General features: G+C 54.3%; 28 non-coding genes across 28 annotated transcripts; all 28 read right to left on the bottom strand.

Annotated features, from left to right (window-relative positions):
• Positions 1–142: 142 nt before the first annotated feature.
• On the bottom strand, positions 143–306 carry LOC141124260 (U1 spliceosomal RNA). Its single transcript, XR_012240836.1, has one exon. It is a non-coding gene; the product is annotated as a U1 spliceosomal RNA (small nuclear RNA).
• A 526-nt stretch (positions 307–832) lies between these two features.
• On the bottom strand, positions 833–996 carry LOC141124259 (U1 spliceosomal RNA). Its single transcript, XR_012240835.1, has one exon. It is a non-coding gene; the product is annotated as a U1 spliceosomal RNA (small nuclear RNA).
• A 526-nt stretch (positions 997–1,522) lies between these two features.
• On the bottom strand, positions 1,523–1,686 carry LOC141124257 (U1 spliceosomal RNA). Its single transcript, XR_012240834.1, has one exon. It is a non-coding gene; the product is annotated as a U1 spliceosomal RNA (small nuclear RNA).
• Positions 1,687–2,212: 526 nt separating this feature from the next.
• On the bottom strand, positions 2,213–2,376 carry LOC141124256 (U1 spliceosomal RNA). The gene has a single exon (XR_012240833.1). It is a non-coding gene; the product is annotated as a U1 spliceosomal RNA (small nuclear RNA).
• A 526-nt stretch (positions 2,377–2,902) lies between these two features.
• Positions 2,903–3,066, bottom strand: LOC141124255 (U1 spliceosomal RNA). The gene has a single exon (XR_012240832.1). It is a non-coding gene; the product is annotated as a U1 spliceosomal RNA (small nuclear RNA).
• Positions 3,067–3,592: 526 nt separating this feature from the next.
• LOC141124254 (U1 spliceosomal RNA) lies at positions 3,593–3,756 on the bottom strand. Its single transcript, XR_012240831.1, has one exon. It is a non-coding gene; the product is annotated as a U1 spliceosomal RNA (small nuclear RNA).
• Positions 3,757–4,282: 526 nt separating this feature from the next.
• LOC141124253 (U1 spliceosomal RNA) lies at positions 4,283–4,446 on the bottom strand. Its single transcript, XR_012240830.1, has one exon. It is a non-coding gene; the product is annotated as a U1 spliceosomal RNA (small nuclear RNA).
• Positions 4,447–4,972: 526 nt separating this feature from the next.
• On the bottom strand, positions 4,973–5,136 carry LOC141124252 (U1 spliceosomal RNA). Its single transcript, XR_012240829.1, has one exon. It is a non-coding gene; the product is annotated as a U1 spliceosomal RNA (small nuclear RNA).
• A 526-nt stretch (positions 5,137–5,662) lies between these two features.
• Positions 5,663–5,826, bottom strand: LOC141124251 (U1 spliceosomal RNA). The gene has a single exon (XR_012240828.1). It is a non-coding gene; the product is annotated as a U1 spliceosomal RNA (small nuclear RNA).
• A 526-nt stretch (positions 5,827–6,352) lies between these two features.
• On the bottom strand, positions 6,353–6,516 carry LOC141124250 (U1 spliceosomal RNA). The gene has a single exon (XR_012240827.1). It is a non-coding gene; the product is annotated as a U1 spliceosomal RNA (small nuclear RNA).
• Positions 6,517–7,042: 526 nt separating this feature from the next.
• On the bottom strand, positions 7,043–7,206 carry LOC141124249 (U1 spliceosomal RNA). The gene has a single exon (XR_012240826.1). It is a non-coding gene; the product is annotated as a U1 spliceosomal RNA (small nuclear RNA).
• Positions 7,207–7,732: 526 nt separating this feature from the next.
• LOC141124248 (U1 spliceosomal RNA) lies at positions 7,733–7,896 on the bottom strand. The gene has a single exon (XR_012240825.1). It is a non-coding gene; the product is annotated as a U1 spliceosomal RNA (small nuclear RNA).
• Positions 7,897–8,422: 526 nt separating this feature from the next.
• LOC141124246 (U1 spliceosomal RNA) lies at positions 8,423–8,586 on the bottom strand. The gene has a single exon (XR_012240823.1). It is a non-coding gene; the product is annotated as a U1 spliceosomal RNA (small nuclear RNA).
• Positions 8,587–9,112: 526 nt separating this feature from the next.
• On the bottom strand, positions 9,113–9,276 carry LOC141124245 (U1 spliceosomal RNA). The gene has a single exon (XR_012240822.1). It is a non-coding gene; the product is annotated as a U1 spliceosomal RNA (small nuclear RNA).
• Positions 9,277–9,803: 527 nt separating this feature from the next.
• LOC141124244 (U1 spliceosomal RNA) lies at positions 9,804–9,967 on the bottom strand. Its single transcript, XR_012240821.1, has one exon. It is a non-coding gene; the product is annotated as a U1 spliceosomal RNA (small nuclear RNA).
• A 527-nt stretch (positions 9,968–10,494) lies between these two features.
• On the bottom strand, positions 10,495–10,658 carry LOC141124242 (U1 spliceosomal RNA). The gene has a single exon (XR_012240820.1). It is a non-coding gene; the product is annotated as a U1 spliceosomal RNA (small nuclear RNA).
• A 525-nt stretch (positions 10,659–11,183) lies between these two features.
• On the bottom strand, positions 11,184–11,347 carry LOC141124241 (U1 spliceosomal RNA). Its single transcript, XR_012240819.1, has one exon. It is a non-coding gene; the product is annotated as a U1 spliceosomal RNA (small nuclear RNA).
• Positions 11,348–11,873: 526 nt separating this feature from the next.
• Positions 11,874–12,037, bottom strand: LOC141124240 (U1 spliceosomal RNA). Its single transcript, XR_012240818.1, has one exon. It is a non-coding gene; the product is annotated as a U1 spliceosomal RNA (small nuclear RNA).
• A 527-nt stretch (positions 12,038–12,564) lies between these two features.
• Positions 12,565–12,728, bottom strand: LOC141124239 (U1 spliceosomal RNA). Its single transcript, XR_012240817.1, has one exon. It is a non-coding gene; the product is annotated as a U1 spliceosomal RNA (small nuclear RNA).
• Positions 12,729–13,252: 524 nt separating this feature from the next.
• LOC141124299 (U1 spliceosomal RNA) lies at positions 13,253–13,415 on the bottom strand. The gene has a single exon (XR_012240869.1). It is a non-coding gene; the product is annotated as a U1 spliceosomal RNA (small nuclear RNA).
• A 525-nt stretch (positions 13,416–13,940) lies between these two features.
• On the bottom strand, positions 13,941–14,104 carry LOC141124238 (U1 spliceosomal RNA). Its single transcript, XR_012240816.1, has one exon. It is a non-coding gene; the product is annotated as a U1 spliceosomal RNA (small nuclear RNA).
• Positions 14,105–14,630: 526 nt separating this feature from the next.
• On the bottom strand, positions 14,631–14,794 carry LOC141124237 (U1 spliceosomal RNA). The gene has a single exon (XR_012240815.1). It is a non-coding gene; the product is annotated as a U1 spliceosomal RNA (small nuclear RNA).
• A 524-nt stretch (positions 14,795–15,318) lies between these two features.
• LOC141124236 (U1 spliceosomal RNA) lies at positions 15,319–15,482 on the bottom strand. Its single transcript, XR_012240814.1, has one exon. It is a non-coding gene; the product is annotated as a U1 spliceosomal RNA (small nuclear RNA).
• A 526-nt stretch (positions 15,483–16,008) lies between these two features.
• Positions 16,009–16,172, bottom strand: LOC141124234 (U1 spliceosomal RNA). The gene has a single exon (XR_012240813.1). It is a non-coding gene; the product is annotated as a U1 spliceosomal RNA (small nuclear RNA).
• Positions 16,173–16,697: 525 nt separating this feature from the next.
• On the bottom strand, positions 16,698–16,861 carry LOC141124233 (U1 spliceosomal RNA). The gene has a single exon (XR_012240812.1). It is a non-coding gene; the product is annotated as a U1 spliceosomal RNA (small nuclear RNA).
• Positions 16,862–17,387: 526 nt separating this feature from the next.
• LOC141124292 (U1 spliceosomal RNA) lies at positions 17,388–17,551 on the bottom strand. Its single transcript, XR_012240864.1, has one exon. It is a non-coding gene; the product is annotated as a U1 spliceosomal RNA (small nuclear RNA).
• A 524-nt stretch (positions 17,552–18,075) lies between these two features.
• Positions 18,076–18,239, bottom strand: LOC141124232 (U1 spliceosomal RNA). Its single transcript, XR_012240811.1, has one exon. It is a non-coding gene; the product is annotated as a U1 spliceosomal RNA (small nuclear RNA).
• Positions 18,240–18,763: 524 nt separating this feature from the next.
• Positions 18,764–18,926, bottom strand: LOC141124298 (U1 spliceosomal RNA). The gene has a single exon (XR_012240868.1). It is a non-coding gene; the product is annotated as a U1 spliceosomal RNA (small nuclear RNA).
• Between the last annotated feature and the right edge of the window lie 633 nt (positions 18,927–19,559).

Genomic DNA, 19,559 nt, shown 5'->3' with positions numbered 1-19,559 from the left:
AAGTGGCTGACGCGTTGAACCCTCGTAGAAGGCCCCGCACAGACCCCACCTGAGACAGGAACAGGTGGCTGGAGGAAACCTTGTAGAAACGATAAAGGCCCCGTAGTTTCTTTCGTCAAGCTGTCTTTTGACCAGGAATAATCAGGGGAAAGCGCGAACGCAGTCCCCCACTACCACAAATTATGCAGTCGAGTTTCCTGCATTTGAGGAAATCGCAGGGGTCAGCACAGCCGGAGTGCAATGGCCGAGCCTCGCCCTGGGAGAACCACCTTCATGATCATGGTATCTCCCCTGCCAGGTAAGTATGAGTTGGAATCGTCACTCTAGCACCCCCCGGTCAGGGGCACGCCTCCACCAGGTTATGGAGGGGCTTTCTGGGTGCCTGCTGGCAAACTAGCCTCAGTCGCAGCTATTCCATCAGCAAGGCACATTATCCCTGTGAACAGTCAGGCGTATTGGTTCCTTTTTGGTAGCCCTCCTGGGAAGCCTCTGAAAATGTCTTTATGCACGCAAGGGGTTTACAACCAGGCTCCCAAGCTACACTGCAGCACACATATATTTGCATAGAGGGGCGGCGACTAAGCATCCAGGCACGAGGCAGCTTTGTTCTGCGAAACTAGGCCCGCGGCGAGCCCATAGCATAGGGATAGGGAAAGCATGCAGCATACAGATATGGGTTTGATGCAGGACAAGTGGCTGACGCGTTGAACCCTCGTAGAAGGCCCCGCACAGACCCCACCTGAGACAGGAACAGGTGGCTGGAGGAAACCTTGTAGAAACGATAAAGGCCCCGTAGTTTCTTTCGTCAAGCTGTCTTTTGACCAGGAATAATCAGGGGAAAGCGCGAACGCAGTCCCCCACTACCACAAATTATGCAGTCGAGTTTCCTGCATTTGAGGAAATCGCAGGGGTCAGCACAGCCGGAGTGCAATGGCCGAGCCTCGCCCTGGGAGAACCACCTTCATGATCATGGTATCTCCCCTGCCAGGTAAGTATGAGTTGGAATCGTCACTCTAGCACCCCCCGGTCAGGGGCACGCCTCCACCAGGTTATGGAGGGGCTTTCTGGGTGCCTGCTGGCAAACTAGCCTCAGTCGCAGCTATTCCATCAGCAAGGCACATTATCCCTGTGAACAGTCAGGCGTATTGGTTCCTTTTTGGTAGCCCTCCTGGGAAGCCTCTGAAAATGTCTTTATGCACGCAAGGGGTTTACAACCAGGCTCCCAAGCTACACTGCAGCACACATATATTTGCATAGAGGGGCGGCGACTAAGCATCCAGGCACGAGGCAGCTTTGTTCTGCGAAACTAGGCCCGCGGCGAGCCCATAGCATAGGGATAGGGAAAGCATGCAGCATACAGATATGGGTTTGATGCAGGACAAGTGGCTGACGCGTTGAACCCTCGTAGAAGGCCCCGCACAGACCCCACCTGAGACAGGAACAGGTGGCTGGAGGAAACCTTGTAGAAACGATAAAGGCCCCGTAGTTTCTTTCGTCAAGCTGTCTTTTGACCAGGAATAATCAGGGGAAAGCGCGAACGCAGTCCCCCACTACCACAAATTATGCAGTCGAGTTTCCTGCATTTGAGGAAATCGCAGGGGTCAGCACAGCCGGAGTGCAATGGCCGAGCCTCGCCCTGGGAGAACCACCTTCATGATCATGGTATCTCCCCTGCCAGGTAAGTATGAGTTGGAATCGTCACTCTAGCACCCCCCGGTCAGGGGCACGCCTCCACCAGGTTATGGAGGGGCTTTCTGGGTGCCTGCTGGCAAACTAGCCTCAGTCGCAGCTATTCCATCAGCAAGGCACATTATCCCTGTGAACAGTCAGGCGTATTGGTTCCTTTTTGGTAGCCCTCCTGGGAAGCCTCTGAAAATGTCTTTATGCACGCAAGGGGTTTACAACCAGGCTCCCAAGCTACACTGCAGCACACATATATTTGCATAGAGGGGCGGCGACTAAGCATCCAGGCACGAGGCAGCTTTGTTCTGCGAAACTAGGCCCGCGGCGAGCCCATAGCATAGGGATAGGGAAAGCATGCAGCATACAGATATGGGTTTGATGCAGGACAAGTGGCTGACGCGTTGAACCCTCGTAGAAGGCCCCGCACAGACCCCACCTGAGACAGGAACAGGTGGCTGGAGGAAACCTTGTAGAAACGATAAAGGCCCCGTAGTTTCTTTCGTCAAGCTGTCTTTTGACCAGGAATAATCAGGGGAAAGCGCGAACGCAGTCCCCCACTACCACAAATTATGCAGTCGAGTTTCCTGCATTTGAGGAAATCGCAGGGGTCAGCACAGCCGGAGTGCAATGGCCGAGCCTCGCCCTGGGAGAACCACCTTCATGATCATGGTATCTCCCCTGCCAGGTAAGTATGAGTTGGAATCGTCACTCTAGCACCCCCCGGTCAGGGGCACGCCTCCACCAGGTTATGGAGGGGCTTTCTGGGTGCCTGCTGGCAAACTAGCCTCAGTCGCAGCTATTCCATCAGCAAGGCACATTATCCCTGTGAACAGTCAGGCGTATTGGTTCCTTTTTGGTAGCCCTCCTGGGAAGCCTCTGAAAATGTCTTTATGCACGCAAGGGGTTTACAACCAGGCTCCCAAGCTACACTGCAGCACACATATATTTGCATAGAGGGGCGGCGACTAAGCATCCAGGCACGAGGCAGCTTTGTTCTGCGAAACTAGGCCCGCGGCGAGCCCATAGCATAGGGATAGGGAAAGCATGCAGCATACAGATATGGGTTTGATGCAGGACAAGTGGCTGACGCGTTGAACCCTCGTAGAAGGCCCCGCACAGACCCCACCTGAGACAGGAACAGGTGGCTGGAGGAAACCTTGTAGAAACGATAAAGGCCCCGTAGTTTCTTTCGTCAAGCTGTCTTTTGACCAGGAATAATCAGGGGAAAGCGCGAACGCAGTCCCCCACTACCACAAATTATGCAGTCGAGTTTCCTGCATTTGAGGAAATCGCAGGGGTCAGCACAGCCGGAGTGCAATGGCCGAGCCTCGCCCTGGGAGAACCACCTTCATGATCATGGTATCTCCCCTGCCAGGTAAGTATGAGTTGGAATCGTCACTCTAGCACCCCCCGGTCAGGGGCACGCCTCCACCAGGTTATGGAGGGGCTTTCTGGGTGCCTGCTGGCAAACTAGCCTCAGTCGCAGCTATTCCATCAGCAAGGCACATTATCCCTGTGAACAGTCAGGCGTATTGGTTCCTTTTTGGTAGCCCTCCTGGGAAGCCTCTGAAAATGTCTTTATGCACGCAAGGGGTTTACAACCAGGCTCCCAAGCTACACTGCAGCACACATATATTTGCATAGAGGGGCGGCGACTAAGCATCCAGGCACGAGGCAGCTTTGTTCTGCGAAACTAGGCCCGCGGCGAGCCCATAGCATAGGGATAGGGAAAGCATGCAGCATACAGATATGGGTTTGATGCAGGACAAGTGGCTGACGCGTTGAACCCTCGTAGAAGGCCCCGCACAGACCCCACCTGAGACAGGAACAGGTGGCTGGAGGAAACCTTGTAGAAACGATAAAGGCCCCGTAGTTTCTTTCGTCAAGCTGTCTTTTGACCAGGAATAATCAGGGGAAAGCGCGAACGCAGTCCCCCACTACCACAAATTATGCAGTCGAGTTTCCTGCATTTGAGGAAATCGCAGGGGTCAGCACAGCCGGAGTGCAATGGCCGAGCCTCGCCCTGGGAGAACCACCTTCATGATCATGGTATCTCCCCTGCCAGGTAAGTATGAGTTGGAATCGTCACTCTAGCACCCCCCGGTCAGGGGCACGCCTCCACCAGGTTATGGAGGGGCTTTCTGGGTGCCTGCTGGCAAACTAGCCTCAGTCGCAGCTATTCCATCAGCAAGGCACATTATCCCTGTGAACAGTCAGGCGTATTGGTTCCTTTTTGGTAGCCCTCCTGGGAAGCCTCTGAAAATGTCTTTATGCACGCAAGGGGTTTACAACCAGGCTCCCAAGCTACACTGCAGCACACATATATTTGCATAGAGGGGCGGCGACTAAGCATCCAGGCACGAGGCAGCTTTGTTCTGCGAAACTAGGCCCGCGGCGAGCCCATAGCATAGGGATAGGGAAAGCATGCAGCATACAGATATGGGTTTGATGCAGGACAAGTGGCTGACGCGTTGAACCCTCGTAGAAGGCCCCGCACAGACCCCACCTGAGACAGGAACAGGTGGCTGGAGGAAACCTTGTAGAAACGATAAAGGCCCCGTAGTTTCTTTCGTCAAGCTGTCTTTTGACCAGGAATAATCAGGGGAAAGCGCGAACGCAGTCCCCCACTACCACAAATTATGCAGTCGAGTTTCCTGCATTTGAGGAAATCGCAGGGGTCAGCACAGCCGGAGTGCAATGGCCGAGCCTCGCCCTGGGAGAACCACCTTCATGATCATGGTATCTCCCCTGCCAGGTAAGTATGAGTTGGAATCGTCACTCTAGCACCCCCCGGTCAGGGGCACGCCTCCACCAGGTTATGGAGGGGCTTTCTGGGTGCCTGCTGGCAAACTAGCCTCAGTCGCAGCTATTCCATCAGCAAGGCACATTATCCCTGTGAACAGTCAGGCGTATTGGTTCCTTTTTGGTAGCCCTCCTGGGAAGCCTCTGAAAATGTCTTTATGCACGCAAGGGGTTTACAACCAGGCTCCCAAGCTACACTGCAGCACACATATATTTGCATAGAGGGGCGGCGACTAAGCATCCAGGCACGAGGCAGCTTTGTTCTGCGAAACTAGGCCCGCGGCGAGCCCATAGCATAGGGATAGGGAAAGCATGCAGCATACAGATATGGGTTTGATGCAGGACAAGTGGCTGACGCGTTGAACCCTCGTAGAAGGCCCCGCACAGACCCCACCTGAGACAGGAACAGGTGGCTGGAGGAAACCTTGTAGAAACGATAAAGGCCCCGTAGTTTCTTTCGTCAAGCTGTCTTTTGACCAGGAATAATCAGGGGAAAGCGCGAACGCAGTCCCCCACTACCACAAATTATGCAGTCGAGTTTCCTGCATTTGAGGAAATCGCAGGGGTCAGCACAGCCGGAGTGCAATGGCCGAGCCTCGCCCTGGGAGAACCACCTTCATGATCATGGTATCTCCCCTGCCAGGTAAGTATGAGTTGGAATCGTCACTCTAGCACCCCCCGGTCAGGGGCACGCCTCCACCAGGTTATGGAGGGGCTTTCTGGGTGCCTGCTGGCAAACTAGCCTCAGTCGCAGCTATTCCATCAGCAAGGCACATTATCCCTGTGAACAGTCAGGCGTATTGGTTCCTTTTTGGTAGCCCTCCTGGGAAGCCTCTGAAAATGTCTTTATGCACGCAAGGGGTTTACAACCAGGCTCCCAAGCTACACTGCAGCACACATATATTTGCATAGAGGGGCGGCGACTAAGCATCCAGGCACGAGGCAGCTTTGTTCTGCGAAACTAGGCCCGCGGCGAGCCCATAGCATAGGGATAGGGAAAGCATGCAGCATACAGATATGGGTTTGATGCAGGACAAGTGGCTGACGCGTTGAACCCTCGTAGAAGGCCCCGCACAGACCCCACCTGAGACAGGAACAGGTGGCTGGAGGAAACCTTGTAGAAACGATAAAGGCCCCGTAGTTTCTTTCGTCAAGCTGTCTTTTGACCAGGAATAATCAGGGGAAAGCGCGAACGCAGTCCCCCACTACCACAAATTATGCAGTCGAGTTTCCTGCATTTGAGGAAATCGCAGGGGTCAGCACAGCCGGAGTGCAATGGCCGAGCCTCGCCCTGGGAGAACCACCTTCATGATCATGGTATCTCCCCTGCCAGGTAAGTATGAGTTGGAATCGTCACTCTAGCACCCCCCGGTCAGGGGCACGCCTCCACCAGGTTATGGAGGGGCTTTCTGGGTGCCTGCTGGCAAACTAGCCTCAGTCGCAGCTATTCCATCAGCAAGGCACATTATCCCTGTGAACAGTCAGGCGTATTGGTTCCTTTTTGGTAGCCCTCCTGGGAAGCCTCTGAAAATGTCTTTATGCACGCAAGGGGTTTACAACCAGGCTCCCAAGCTACACTGCAGCACACATATATTTGCATAGAGGGGCGGCGACTAAGCATCCAGGCACGAGGCAGCTTTGTTCTGCGAAACTAGGCCCGCGGCGAGCCCATAGCATAGGGATAGGGAAAGCATGCAGCATACAGATATGGGTTTGATGCAGGACAAGTGGCTGACGCGTTGAACCCTCGTAGAAGGCCCCGCACAGACCCCACCTGAGACAGGAACAGGTGGCTGGAGGAAACCTTGTAGAAACGATAAAGGCCCCGTAGTTTCTTTCGTCAAGCTGTCTTTTGACCAGGAATAATCAGGGGAAAGCGCGAACGCAGTCCCCCACTACCACAAATTATGCAGTCGAGTTTCCTGCATTTGAGGAAATCGCAGGGGTCAGCACAGCCGGAGTGCAATGGCCGAGCCTCGCCCTGGGAGAACCACCTTCATGATCATGGTATCTCCCCTGCCAGGTAAGTATGAGTTGGAATCGTCACTCTAGCACCCCCCGGTCAGGGGCACGCCTCCACCAGGTTATGGAGGGGCTTTCTGGGTGCCTGCTGGCAAACTAGCCTCAGTCGCAGCTATTCCATCAGCAAGGCACATTATCCCTGTGAACAGTCAGGCGTATTGGTTCCTTTTTGGTAGCCCTCCTGGGAAGCCTCTGAAAATGTCTTTATGCACGCAAGGGGTTTACAACCAGGCTCCCAAGCTACACTGCAGCACACATATATTTGCATAGAGGGGCGGCGACTAAGCATCCAGGCACGAGGCAGCTTTGTTCTGCGAAACTAGGCCCGCGGCGAGCCCATAGCATAGGGATAGGGAAAGCATGCAGCATACAGATATGGGTTTGATGCAGGACAAGTGGCTGACGCGTTGAACCCTCGTAGAAGGCCCCGCACAGACCCCACCTGAGACAGGAACAGGTGGCTGGAGGAAACCTTGTAGAAACGATAAAGGCCCCGTAGTTTCTTTCGTCAAGCTGTCTTTTGACCAGGAATAATCAGGGGAAAGCGCGAACGCAGTCCCCCACTACCACAAATTATGCAGTCGAGTTTCCTGCATTTGAGGAAATCGCAGGGGTCAGCACAGCCGGAGTGCAATGGCCGAGCCTCGCCCTGGGAGAACCACCTTCATGATCATGGTATCTCCCCTGCCAGGTAAGTATGAGTTGGAATCGTCACTCTAGCACCCCCCGGTCAGGGGCACGCCTCCACCAGGTTATGGAGGGGCTTTCTGGGTGCCTGCTGGCAAACTAGCCTCAGTCGCAGCTATTCCATCAGCAAGGCACATTATCCCTGTGAACAGTCAGGCGTATTGGTTCCTTTTTGGTAGCCCTCCTGGGAAGCCTCTGAAAATGTCTTTATGCACGCAAGGGGTTTACAACCAGGCTCCCAAGCTACACTGCAGCACACATATATTTGCATAGAGGGGCGGCGACTAAGCATCCAGGCACGAGGCAGCTTTGTTCTGCGAAACTAGGCCCGCGGCGAGCCCATAGCATAGGGATAGGGAAAGCATGCAGCATACAGATATGGGTTTGATGCAGGACAAGTGGCTGACGCGTTGAACCCTCGTAGAAGGCCCCGCACAGACCCCACCTGAGACAGGAACAGGTGGCTGGAGGAAACCTTGTAGAAACGATAAAGGCCCCGTAGTTTCTTTCGTCAAGCTGTCTTTTGACCAGGAATAATCAGGGGAAAGCGCGAACGCAGTCCCCCACTACCACAAATTATGCAGTCGAGTTTCCTGCATTTGAGGAAATCGCAGGGGTCAGCACAGCCGGAGTGCAATGGCCGAGCCTCGCCCTGGGAGAACCACCTTCATGATCATGGTATCTCCCCTGCCAGGTAAGTATGAGTTGGAATCGTCACTCTAGCACCCCCCGGTCAGGGGCACGCCTCCACCAGGTTATGGAGGGGCTTTCTGGGTGCCTGCTGGCAAACTAGCCTCAGTCGCAGCTATTCCATCAGCAAGGCACATTATCCCTGTGAACAGTCAGGCGTATTGGTTCCTTTTTGGTAGCCCTCCTGGGAAGCCTCTGAAAATGTCTTTATGCACGCAAGGGGTTTACAACCAGGCTCCCAAGCTACACTGCAGCACACATATATTTGCATAGAGGGGCGGCGACTAAGCATCCAGGCACGAGGCAGCTTTGTTCTGCGAAACTAGGCCCGCGGCGAGCCCATAGCATAGGGATAGGGAAAGCATGCAGCATACAGATATGGGTTTGATGCAGGACAAGTGGCTGACGCGTTGAACCCTCGTAGAAGGCCCCGCACAGACCCCACCTGAGACAGGAACAGGTGGCTGGAGGAAACCTTGTAGAAACGATAAAGGCCCCGTAGTTTCTTTCGTCAAGCTGTCTTTTGACCAGGAATAATCAGGGGAAAGCGCGAACGCAGTCCCCCACTACCACAAATTATGCAGTCGAGTTTCCTGCATTTGAGGAAATCGCAGGGGTCAGCACAGCCGGAGTGCAATGGCCGAGCCTCGCCCTGGGAGAACCACCTTCATGATCATGGTATCTCCCCTGCCAGGTAAGTATGAGTTGGAATCGTCACTCTAGCACCCCCCGGTCAGGGGCACGCCTCCACCAGGTTATGGAGGGGCTTTCTGGGTGCCTGCTGGCAAACTAGCCTCAGTCGCAGCTATTCCATCAGCAAGGCACATTATCCCTGTGAACAGTCAGGCGTATTGGTTCCTTTTTGGTAGCCCTCCTGGGAAGCCTCTGAAAATGTCTTTATGCACGCAAGGGGTTTACAACCAGGCTCCCAAGCTACACTGCAGCACACATATATTTGCATAGAGGGGCGGCGACTAAGCATCCAGGCACGAGGCAGCTTTGTTCTGCGAAACTAGGCCCGCGGCGAGCCCATAGCATAGGGATAGGGAAAGCATGCAGCATACAGATATGGGTTTGATGCAGGACAAGTGGCTGACGCGTTGAACCCTCGTAGAAGGCCCCGCACAGACCCCACCTGAGACAGGAACAGGTGGCTGGAGGAAACCTTGTAGAAACGATAAAGGCCCCGTAGTTTCTTTCGTCAAGCTGTCTTTTGACCAGGAATAATCAGGGGAAAGCGCGAACGCAGTCCCCCACTACCACAAATTATGCAGTCGAGTTTCCTGCATTTGAGGAAATCGCAGGGGTCAGCACAGCCGGAGTGCAATGGCCGAGCCTCGCCCTGGGAGAACCACCTTCATGATCATGGTATCTCCCCTGCCAGGTAAGTATGAGTTGGAATCGTCACTCTAGCACCCCCCGGTCAGGGGCACGCCCTCCACCAGGTTATGGAGGGGCTTTCTGGGTGCCTGCTGGCAAACTAGCCTCAGTCGCAGCTATTCCATCAGCAAGGCACATTATCCCTGTGAACAGTCAGGCGTATTGGTTCCTTTTTGGTAGCCCTCCTGGGAAGCCTCTGAAAATGTCTTTATGCACGCAAGGGGTTTACAACCAGGCTCCCAAGCTACACTGCAGCACACATATATTTGCATAGAGGGGCGGCGACTAAGCATCCAGGCACGAGGCAGCTTTGTTCTGCGAAACTAGGCCCGCGGCGAGCCCATAGCATAGGGATAGGGAAAGCATGCAGCATACAGATATGGGTTTGATGCAGGACAAGTGGCTGACGCGTTGAACCCTCGTAGAAGGCCCCGCACAGACCCCACCTGAGACAGGAACAGGTGGCTGGAGGAAACCTTGTAGAAACGATAAAGGCCCCGTAGTTTCTTTCGTCAAGCTGTCTTTTGACCAGGAATAATCAGGGGAAAGCGCGAACGCAGTCCCCCACTACCACAAATTATGCAGTCGAGTTTCCTGCATTTGAGGAAATCGCAGGGGTCAGCACAGCCGGAGTGCAATGGCCGAGCCTCGCCCTGGGAGAACCACCTTCATGATCATGGTATCTCCCCTGCCAGGTAAGTATGAGTTGGAATCGTCACTCTAGCACCCCCCGGTCAGGGGCACGCCTCCACCAGGTTATGGAGGGGCTTTCTGGGTGCCTGCTGGCAAACTAGCCTCAGTCGCAGCTATTCCATCAGCAAGGCACATTATCCCTGTGAACAGTCAGGCGTATTGGTTCCTTTTTGGTAGCCCTCCTGGGAAGCCTCTGAAAATGTCTTTATGCACGCAAGGGGTTTACAACCAGGCTCCCAAGCTACACTGCAGCACACATATATTTGCATAGAGGGGCGGCGACTAAGCATCCAGGCACGAGGCAGCTTTGTTCTGCGAAACTAGGCCCGCGGCGAGCCCATAGCATAGGGATAGGGAAAGCATGCAGCATACAGATATGGGTTTGATGCAGGACAAGTGGCTGACGCGTTGAACCCTCGTAGAAGGCCCCCGCACAGACCCCACCTGAGACAGGAACAGGTGGCTGGAGGAAACCTTGTAGAAACGATAAAGGCCCCGTAGTTTCTTTCGTCAAGCTGTCTTTTGACCAGGAATAATCAGGGGAAAGCGCGAACGCAGTCCCCCACTACCACAAATTATGCAGTCGAGTTTCCTGCATTTGAGGAAATCGCAGGGGTCAGCACAGCCGGAGTGCAATGGCCGAGCCTCGCCCTGGGAGAACCACCTTCATGATCATGGTATCTCCCCTGCCAGGTAAGTATGAGTTGGAATCGTCACTCTAGCACCCCCCGGTCAGGGGCACGCCTCCACCAGGTTATGGAGGGGCTTTCTGGGTGCCTGCTGGCAAACTAGCCTCAGTCGCAGCTATTCCATCAGCAAGGCACATTATCCCTGTGAACAGTCAGGCGTATGGTTCCTTTTTGGTAGCCCTCCTGGGAAGCCTCTGAAAATGTCTTTATGCACGCAAGGGGTTTACAACCAGGCTCCCAAGCTACACTGCAGCACACATATATTTGCATAGAGGGGCGGCGACTAAGCATCCAGGCACGAGGCAGCTTTGTTCTGCGAAACTAGGCCCGCGGCGAGCCCATAGCATAGGGATAGGGAAAGCATGCAGCATACAGATATGGGTTTGATGCAGGACAAGTGGCTGACGCGTTGAACCCTCGTAGAAGGCCCCGCACAGACCCCACCTGAGACAGGAACAGGTGGCTGGAGGAAACCTTGTAGAAACGATAAAGGCCCCGTAGTTTCTTTCGTCAAGCTGTCTTTTGACCAGGAATAATCAGGGGAAAGCGCGAACGCAGTCCCCCACTACCACAAATTATGCAGTCGAGTTTCCTGCATTTGAGGAAATCGCAGGGGTCAGCACAGCCGGAGTGCAATGGCCGAGCCTCGCCCTGGGAGAACCACCTTCATGATCATGGTATCTCCCCTGCCAGGTAAGTATGAGTTGGAATCGTCACTCTAGCACCCCCCGGTCAGGGGCACGCCTCCACCAGGTTATGGAGGGGCTTTCTGGGTGCCTGCTGGCAAACTAGCCTCAGTCGCAGCTATTCCATCAGCAAGGCACATTATCCCTGTGAACAGTCAGGCGTATTGGTTCCTTTTTGGTAGCCCTCCTGGGAAGCCTCTGAAAATGTCTTTATGCACGCAAGGGGTTACAACCAGGCTCCCAAGCTACACTGCAGCACACATATATTTGCATAGAGGGGCGGCGACTAAGCATCCAGGCACGAGGCAGCTTTGTTCTGCGAAACTAGGCCCGCGGCGAGCCCATAGCATAGGGATAGGGAAAGCATGCAGCATACAGATATGGGTTTGATGCAGGACAAGTGGCTGACGCGTTGAACCCCTCGTAGAAGGCCCCGCACAGACCCCACCTGAGACAGGAACAGGTGGCTGGAGGAAACCTTGTAGAAACGATAAAGGCCCCGTAGTTTCTTTCGTCAAGCTGTCTTTTGACCAGGAATAATCAGGGGAAAGCGCGAACGCAGTCCCCCACTACCACAAATTATGCAGTCGAGTTTCCTGCATTTGAGGAAATCGCAGGGGTCAGCACAGCCGGAGTGCAATGGCCGAGCCTCGCCCTGGGAGAACCACCTTCATGATCATGGTATCTCCCCTGCCAGGTAAGTATGAGTTGGAATCGTCACTCTAGCACCCCCCGGTCAGGGGCACGCCTCCACCAGGTTATGGAGGGGCTTTCTGGGTGCCTGCTGGCAAACTAGCCTCAGTCGCAGCTATTCCATCAGCAAGGCACATTATCCCTGTGAACAGTCAGGCGTATTGGTTCCTTTTTGGTAGCCCCTCCTGGGAAGCCTCTGAAAATGTCTTTATGCACGCAAGGGGTTTACAACCAGGCTCCCAAGCTACACTGCAGCACACATATATTTGCATAGAGGGGCGGCGACTAAGCATCCAGGCACGAGGCAGCTTTGTTCTGCGAAACTAGGCCCGCGGCGAGCCCATAGCATAGGGATAGGGAAAGCATGCAGCATACAGATATGGGTTTGATGCAGGACAAGTGGCTGACGCGTTGAACCCTCGTAGAAGGCCCCGCACAGACCCCACCTGAGACAGGAACAGGTGGCTGGAGGAAACCTTGTAGAAACGATAAAGGCCCCGTAGTTTCTTTCGTCAAGCTGTCTTTTGACCAGGAATAATCAGGGGAAAGCGCGAACGCAGTCCCCCACTACCACAAATTATGCAGTCGAGTTTCCTGCATTTGAGGAAATCGCAGGGGTCAGCACAGCCGGAGTGCAATGGCCGAGCCTCGCCCTGGGAGAACCACCTTCATGATCATGGTATCTCCCCTGCCAGGTAAGTATGAGTTGGAATCGTCACTCTAGCACCCCCCGGTCAGGGGCACGCCTCCACCAGGTTATGGAGGGGCTTTCTGGGTGCCTGCTGGCAAACTAGCCTCAGTCGCAGCTATTCCATCAGCAAGGCACATTATCCCTGTGAACAGTCAGGCGTATTGGTTCCTTTTTGGTAGCCCTCCTGGGAAGCCTCTGAAAATGTCTTTATGCACGCAAGGGGTTTACAACCAGGCTCCCAAGCTACACTGCAGCACACATATATTTGCATAGAGGGGCGGCGACTAAGCATCCAGGCACGAGGCAGCTTTGTTCTGCGAAACTAGGCCCGCGGCGAGCCCATAGCATAGGATAGGGAAAGCATGCAGCATACAGATATGGGTTTGATGCAGGACAAGTGGCTGACGCGTTGAACCCTCGTAGAAGGCCCCGCACAGACCCCACCTGAGACAGGAACAGGTGGCTGGAGGAAACCTTGTAGAAACGATAAAGGCCCCGTAGTTTCTTTCGTCAAGCTGTCTTTTGACCAGGAATAATCAGGGAAAGCGCGAACGCAGTCCCCCACTACCACAAATTATGCAGTCGAGTTTCCTGCATTTGAGGAAATCGCAGGGGTCAGCACAGCCGGAGTGCAATGGCCGAGCCTCGCCCTGGGAGAACCACCTCATGATCATGGTATCTCCCCTGCCAGGTAAGTATGAGTTGGAATCGTCACTCTAGCACCCCCCGGTCAGGGGCACGCCTCCACCAGGTTATGGAGGGGCTTTCTGGGTGCCTGCTGGCAAACTAGCCTCAGTCGCAGCTATTCCATCAGCAAGGCACATTATCCCTGTGAACAGTCAGGCGTATTGGTTCCTTTTGGTAGCCCTCCTGGGAAGCCTCTGAAAATGTCTTTATGCACGCAAGGGGTTTACAACCAGGCTCCCAAGCTACACTGCAGCACACATATATTTGCATAGAGGGGCGGCGACTAAGCATCCAGGCACGAGGCAGCTTTGTTCTGCGAAACTAGGCCCGCGGCGAGCCCATAGCATAGGGATAGGGAAAGCATGCAGCATACAGATATGGGTTTGATGCAGGACAAGTGGCTGACGCGTTGAACCCTCGTAGAAGGCCCCGCACAGACCCCACCTGAGACAGGAACAGGTGGCTGGAGGAAACCTTGTAGAAACGATAAAGGCCCCGTAGTTTCTTTCGTCAAGCTGTCTTTTGACCAGGAATAATCAGGGGAAAGCGCGAACGCAGTCCCCCACTACCACAAATTATGCAGTCGAGTTTCCTGCATTTGAGGAAATCGCAGGGGTCAGCACAGCCGGAGTGCAATGGCCGAGCCTCGCCCTGGGAGAACCACCTTCATGATCATGGTATCTCCCCTGCCAGGTAAGTATGAGTTGGAATCGTCACTCTAGCACCCCCCGGTCAGGGGCACGCCTCCACCAGGTTATGGAGGGGCTTTCTGGGTGCCTGCTGGCAAACTAGCCTCAGTCGCAGCTATTCCATCAGCAAGGCACATTATCCCTGTGAACAGTCAGGCGTATTGGTTCCTTTTTGGTAGCCCTCCTGGGAAGCCTCTGAAAATGTCTTTATGCACGCAAGGGGTTTACAACCAGGCTCCCAAGCTACACTGCAGCACACATATATTTGCATAGAGGGGCGGCGACTAAGCATCCAGGCACGAGGCAGCTTTGTTCTGCGAAACTAGGCCCGCGGCGAGCCCATAGCATAGGGATAGGGAAAGCATGCAGCATACAGATATGGGTTTGATGCAGGACAAGTGGCTGACGCGTTGAACCCTCGTAGAAGGCCCCGCACAGACCCCACCTGAGACAGGAACAGGTGGCTGGAGGAAACCTTGTAGAAACGATAAAGGCCCCGTAGTTTCTTTCGTCAAGCTGTCTTTTGACCAGGAATAATCAGGGGAAAGCGCGAACGCAGTCCCCCACTACCACAAATTATGCAGTCGAGTTTCCTGCATTTGAGGAAATCGCAGGGGTCAGCACAGCCGGAGTGCAATGGCCGAGCCTCGCCCTGGGAGAACCACCTTCATGATCATGGTATCTCCCCTGCCAGGTAAGTATGAGTTGGAATCGTCACTCTAGCACCCCCGGTCAGGGGCACGCCTCCACCAGGTTATGGAGGGGCTTTCTGGGTGCCTGCTGGCAAACTAGCCTCAGTCGCAGCTATTCCATCAGCAAGGCACATTATCCCTGTGAACAGTCAGGCGTATTGGTTCCTTTTTGGTAGCCCTCCTGGGAAGCCTCTGAAAATGTCTTTATGCACGCAAGGGGTTTACAACCAGGCTCCCAAGCTACACTGCAGCACACATATATTTGCATAGAGGGGCGGCGACTAAGCATCCAGGCACGAGGCAGCTTTGTTCTGCGAAACTAGGCCCGCGGCGAGCCCATAGCATAGGGATAGGAAAGCATGCAGCATACAGATATGGGTTTGATGCAGGACAAGTGGCTGACGCGTTGAACCCTCGTAGAAGGCCCCGCACAGACCCCACCTGAGACAGGAACAGGTGGCTGGAGGAAACCTTGTAGAAACGATAAAGGCCCCGTAGTTTCTTTCGTCAAGCTGTCTTTTGACCAGGAATAATCAGGGGAAAGCGCGAACGCAGTCCCCCACTACCACAAATTATGCAGTCGAGTTTCCTGCATTTGAGGAAATCGCAGGGGTCAGCACAGCCGGAGTGCAATGGCCGAGCCTCGCCCTGGGAGAACCACCTTCATGATCATGGTATCTCCCCTGCCAGGTAAGTATGAGTTGGAATCGTCACTCTAGCACCCCCCGGTCAGGGGCACGCCTCCACCAGGTTATGGAGGGGCTTTCTGGGTGCCTGCTGGCAAACTAGCCTCAGTCGCAGCTATTCCATCAGCAAGGCACATTATCCCTGTGAACAGTCAGGCGTATTGGTTCCTTTTTGGTAGCCCTCCTGGGAAGCCTCTGAAAATGTCTTTATGCACGCAAGGGGTTTACAACCAGGCTCCCAAGCTACACTGCAGCACACATATATTTGCATAGAGGGGCGGCGACTAAGCATCCAGGCACGAGGCAGCTTTGTTCTGCGAAACTAGGCCCGCGGCGAGCCCATAGCATAGGGATAGGGAAAGCATGCAGCATACAGATATGGGTTTGATGCAGGACAAGTGGCTGACGCGTTGAACCCTCGTAGAAGGCCCCGCACAGACCCCACCTGAGACAGGAACAGGTGGCTGGAGGAAACCTTGTAGAAACGATAAAGGCCCCGTAGTTTCTTTCGTCAAGCTGTCTTTTGACCAGGAATAATCAGGGGAAAGCGCGAACGCAGTCCCCCACTACCACAAATTATGCAGTCGAGTTTCCTGCATTTGAGGAAATCGCAGGGGTCAGCACAGCCGGAGTGCAATGGCCGAGCCTCGCCCTGGGAGAACCACCTTCATGATCATGGTATCTCCCCTGCCAGGTAAGTATGAGTTGGAATCGTCACTCTAGCACCCCCCGGTCAGGGGCACGCCTCCACCAGGTTATGGAGGGGCTTTCTGGGTGCCTGCTGGCAAACTAGCCTCAGTCGCAGCTATTCCATCAGCAAGGCACATTATCCCTGTGAACAGTCAGGCGTATTGGTTCCTTTTTGGTAGCCCTCCTGGGAAGCCTCTGAAAATGTCTTTATGCACGCAAGGGGTTTACAACCAGGCTCCCAAGCTACACTGCAGCACACATATATTTGCATAGAGGGGCGGCGACTAAGCATCCAGGCACGAGGCAGCTTTGTTCTGCGAAACTAGGCCGCGGCGAGCCCATAGCATAGGGATAGGGAAAGCATGCAGCATACAGATATGGGTTTGATGCAGGACAAGTGGCTGACGCGTTGAACCCTCGTAGAAGGCCCCGCACAGACCCCACCTGAGACAGGAACAGGTGGCTGGAGGAAACCTTGTAGAAACGATAAAGGCCCCGTAGTTTCTTTCGTCAAGCTGTCTTTTGACCAGGAATAATCAGGGGAAAGCGCGAACGCAGTCCCCCACTACCACAAATTATGCAGTCGAGTTTCCTGCATTTGAGGAAATCGCAGGGGTCAGCACAGCCGGAGTGCAATGGCCGAGCCTCGCCCTGGGAGAACCACCTTCATGATCATGGTATCTCCCCTGCCAGGTAAGTATGAGTTGGAATCGTCACTCTAGCACCCCCCGGTCAGGGGCACGCCTCCACCAGGTTATGGAGGGGGCTTTCTGGGTGCCTGCTGGCAAACTAGCCTCAGTCGCAGCTATTCCATCAGCAAGGCACATTATCCCTGTGAACAGTCAGGCGTATTGGTTCCTTTTTGGTAGCCCTCCTGGGAAGCCTCTGAAAATGTCTTTATGCACGCAAGGGGTTTACAACCAGGCTCCCAAGCTACACTGCAGCACACATATATTTGCATAGAGGGGCGGCGACTAAGCATCCAGGCACGAGGCAGCTTTGTTCTGCGAAACTAGGCCCGCGGCGAGCCCATAGCATAGGGATAGGGAAAGCATGCAGCATACAGATATGGGTTTGATGCAGGACAAGTGGCTGACGCGTTGAACCCTCGTAGAAGGCCCCGCACAGACCCCACCTGAGACAGGAACAGGTGGCTGGAGGAAACCTTGTAGAAACGATAAAGGCCCCGTAGTTTCTTTCGTCAAGCTGTCTTTTGACCAGGAATAATCAGGGAAAGCGCGAACGCAGTCCCCCACTACCACAAATTATGCAGTCGAGTTTCCTGCATTTGAGGAAATCGCAGGGGTCAGCACAGCCGGAGTGCAATGGCCGAGCCTCGCCCTGGGAGAACCACCTTCATGATCATGGTATCTCCCCTGCCAGGTAAGTATGAGTTGGAATCGTCACTCTAGCACCCCCGGTCAGGGGCACGCCTCCACCAGGTTATGGAGGGGCTTTCTGGGTGCCTGCTGGCAAACTAGCCTCAGTCGCAGCTATTCCATCAGCAAGGCACATTATCCCTGTGAACAGTCAGGCGTATTGGTTCCTTTTTGGTAGCCCTCCTGGAAGCCTCTGAAAATGTCTTTATGCACGCAAGGGGTTTACAACCAGGCTCCCAAGCTACACTGCAGCACACATATATTTGCATAGAGGGGCGGCGACTAAGCATCCAGGCACGAGGCAGCTTTGTTCTGCGAAACTAGGCCCGCGGCGAGCCCATAGCATAGGGATAGGGAAAGCATGCAGCATACAGATATGGGTTTGATGCAGGACAAGTGGCTGACGCGTTGAACCCTCGTAGAAGGCCCCGCACAGACCCCACCTGAGACAGGAACAGGTGGCTGGAGGAAACCTTGTAGAAACGATAAAGGCCCCGTAGTTTCTTTCGTCAAGCTGTCTTTTGACCAGGAATAATCAGGGGAAAGCGCGAACGCAGTCCCCCACTACCACAAATTATGCAGTCGAGTTTCCTGCATTTGAGGAAATCGCAGGGGTCAGCACAGCCGGAGTGCAATGGCCGAGCCTCGCCCTGGGAGAACCACCTTCATGATCATGGTATCTCCCCTGCCAGGTAAGTATGAGTTGAATCGTCACTCTAGCACCCCCCGGTCAGGGCACGCCTCCACCAGGTTATGGAGGGGCTTTCTGGGTGCCTGCTGGCAAACTAGCCTCAGTCGCAGCTATTCCATCAGCAAGGCACATTATCCCTGTGAACAGTCAGGCGTATTGGTTCCTTTTTGGTAGCCCTCCTGGGAAGCCTCTGAAAATGTCTTTATGCACGCAAGGGGTTTACAACCAGGCTCCCAAGCTACACTGCAGCACACATATATTTGCATAGAGGGGCGGCGACTAAGCATCCAGGCACGAGGCAGCTTTGTTCTGCGAAACTAGGCCCGCGGCGAGCCCATAGCATAGGGATAGGGAAAGCATGCAGCATACAGATATGGGTTTGATGCAGGACAAGTGGCTGACGCGTTGAACCCTCGTAGAAGGCCCCGCACAGACCCCACCTGAGACAGGAACAGGTGGCTGGAGGAAACCTTGTAGAAACGATAAAGGCCCCGTAGTTTCTTTCGTCAAGCTGTCTTTTGACCAGGAATAATCAGGGGAAAGCGCGAACGCAGTCCCCCACTACCACAAATTATGCAGTCGAGTTTCCTGCATTTGAGGAAATCGCAGGGGTCAGCACAGCCGGAGTGCAATGGCGAGCCTCGCCCTGGGAGAACCACCTTCATGATCATGGTATCTCCCCTGCCAGGTAAGTATGAGTTGGAATCGTCACTCTAGCACCCCCCGGTCAGGGGCACGCCTCCACCAGGTATGGAGGGGCTTTCTGGGTGCCTGCTGGCAAACTAGCCTCAGTCGCAGCTATTCCATCAGCAAGGCACATTATCCCTGTGAACAGTCAGGCGTATTGGTTCCTTTTTGGTAGCCCTCCTGGGAAGCCTCTGAAAATGTCTTTATGCACGCAAGGGGTTTACAACCAGGCTCCCAAGCTACACTGCAGCACACATATATTTGCATAGAGGGGCGGCGACTAAGCATCCAGGCACGAGGCAGCTTTGTTCTGCGAAACTAGGCCCGCGGCGAGCCCATAGCATAGGGATAGGGAAAGCATGCAGCATACAGATATGGGTTTGATGCAGGACAAGTGGCTGACGCGTTGAACCCTCGTAGAAGGCCCCGCACAGACCCCACCTGAGACAGGAACAGGTGGCTGGAGGAAACCTTGTAGAAACGATAAAGGCCCCGTAGTTTCTTTCGTCAAGCTGTCTTTTGACCAGGAATAATCAGGGGAAAGCGCGAACGCAGTCCCCCACTACCACAAATTATGCAGTCGAGTTTCCTGCATTTGAGGAAATCGCAGGGGTCAGCACAGCCGGAGTGCAATGGCCGAGC

The sequence above is a fragment of the Aquarana catesbeiana genome, linkage group LG01, assembly GCF_042186555.1.
Source record: "Aquarana catesbeiana isolate 2022-GZ linkage group LG01, ASM4218655v1, whole genome shotgun sequence".
Classification (NCBI taxonomy): Eukaryota; Metazoa; Chordata; class Amphibia; order Anura; family Ranidae; genus Aquarana; species Aquarana catesbeiana.
This window is presented reverse-complemented; position numbering and strand designations above follow the sequence as displayed.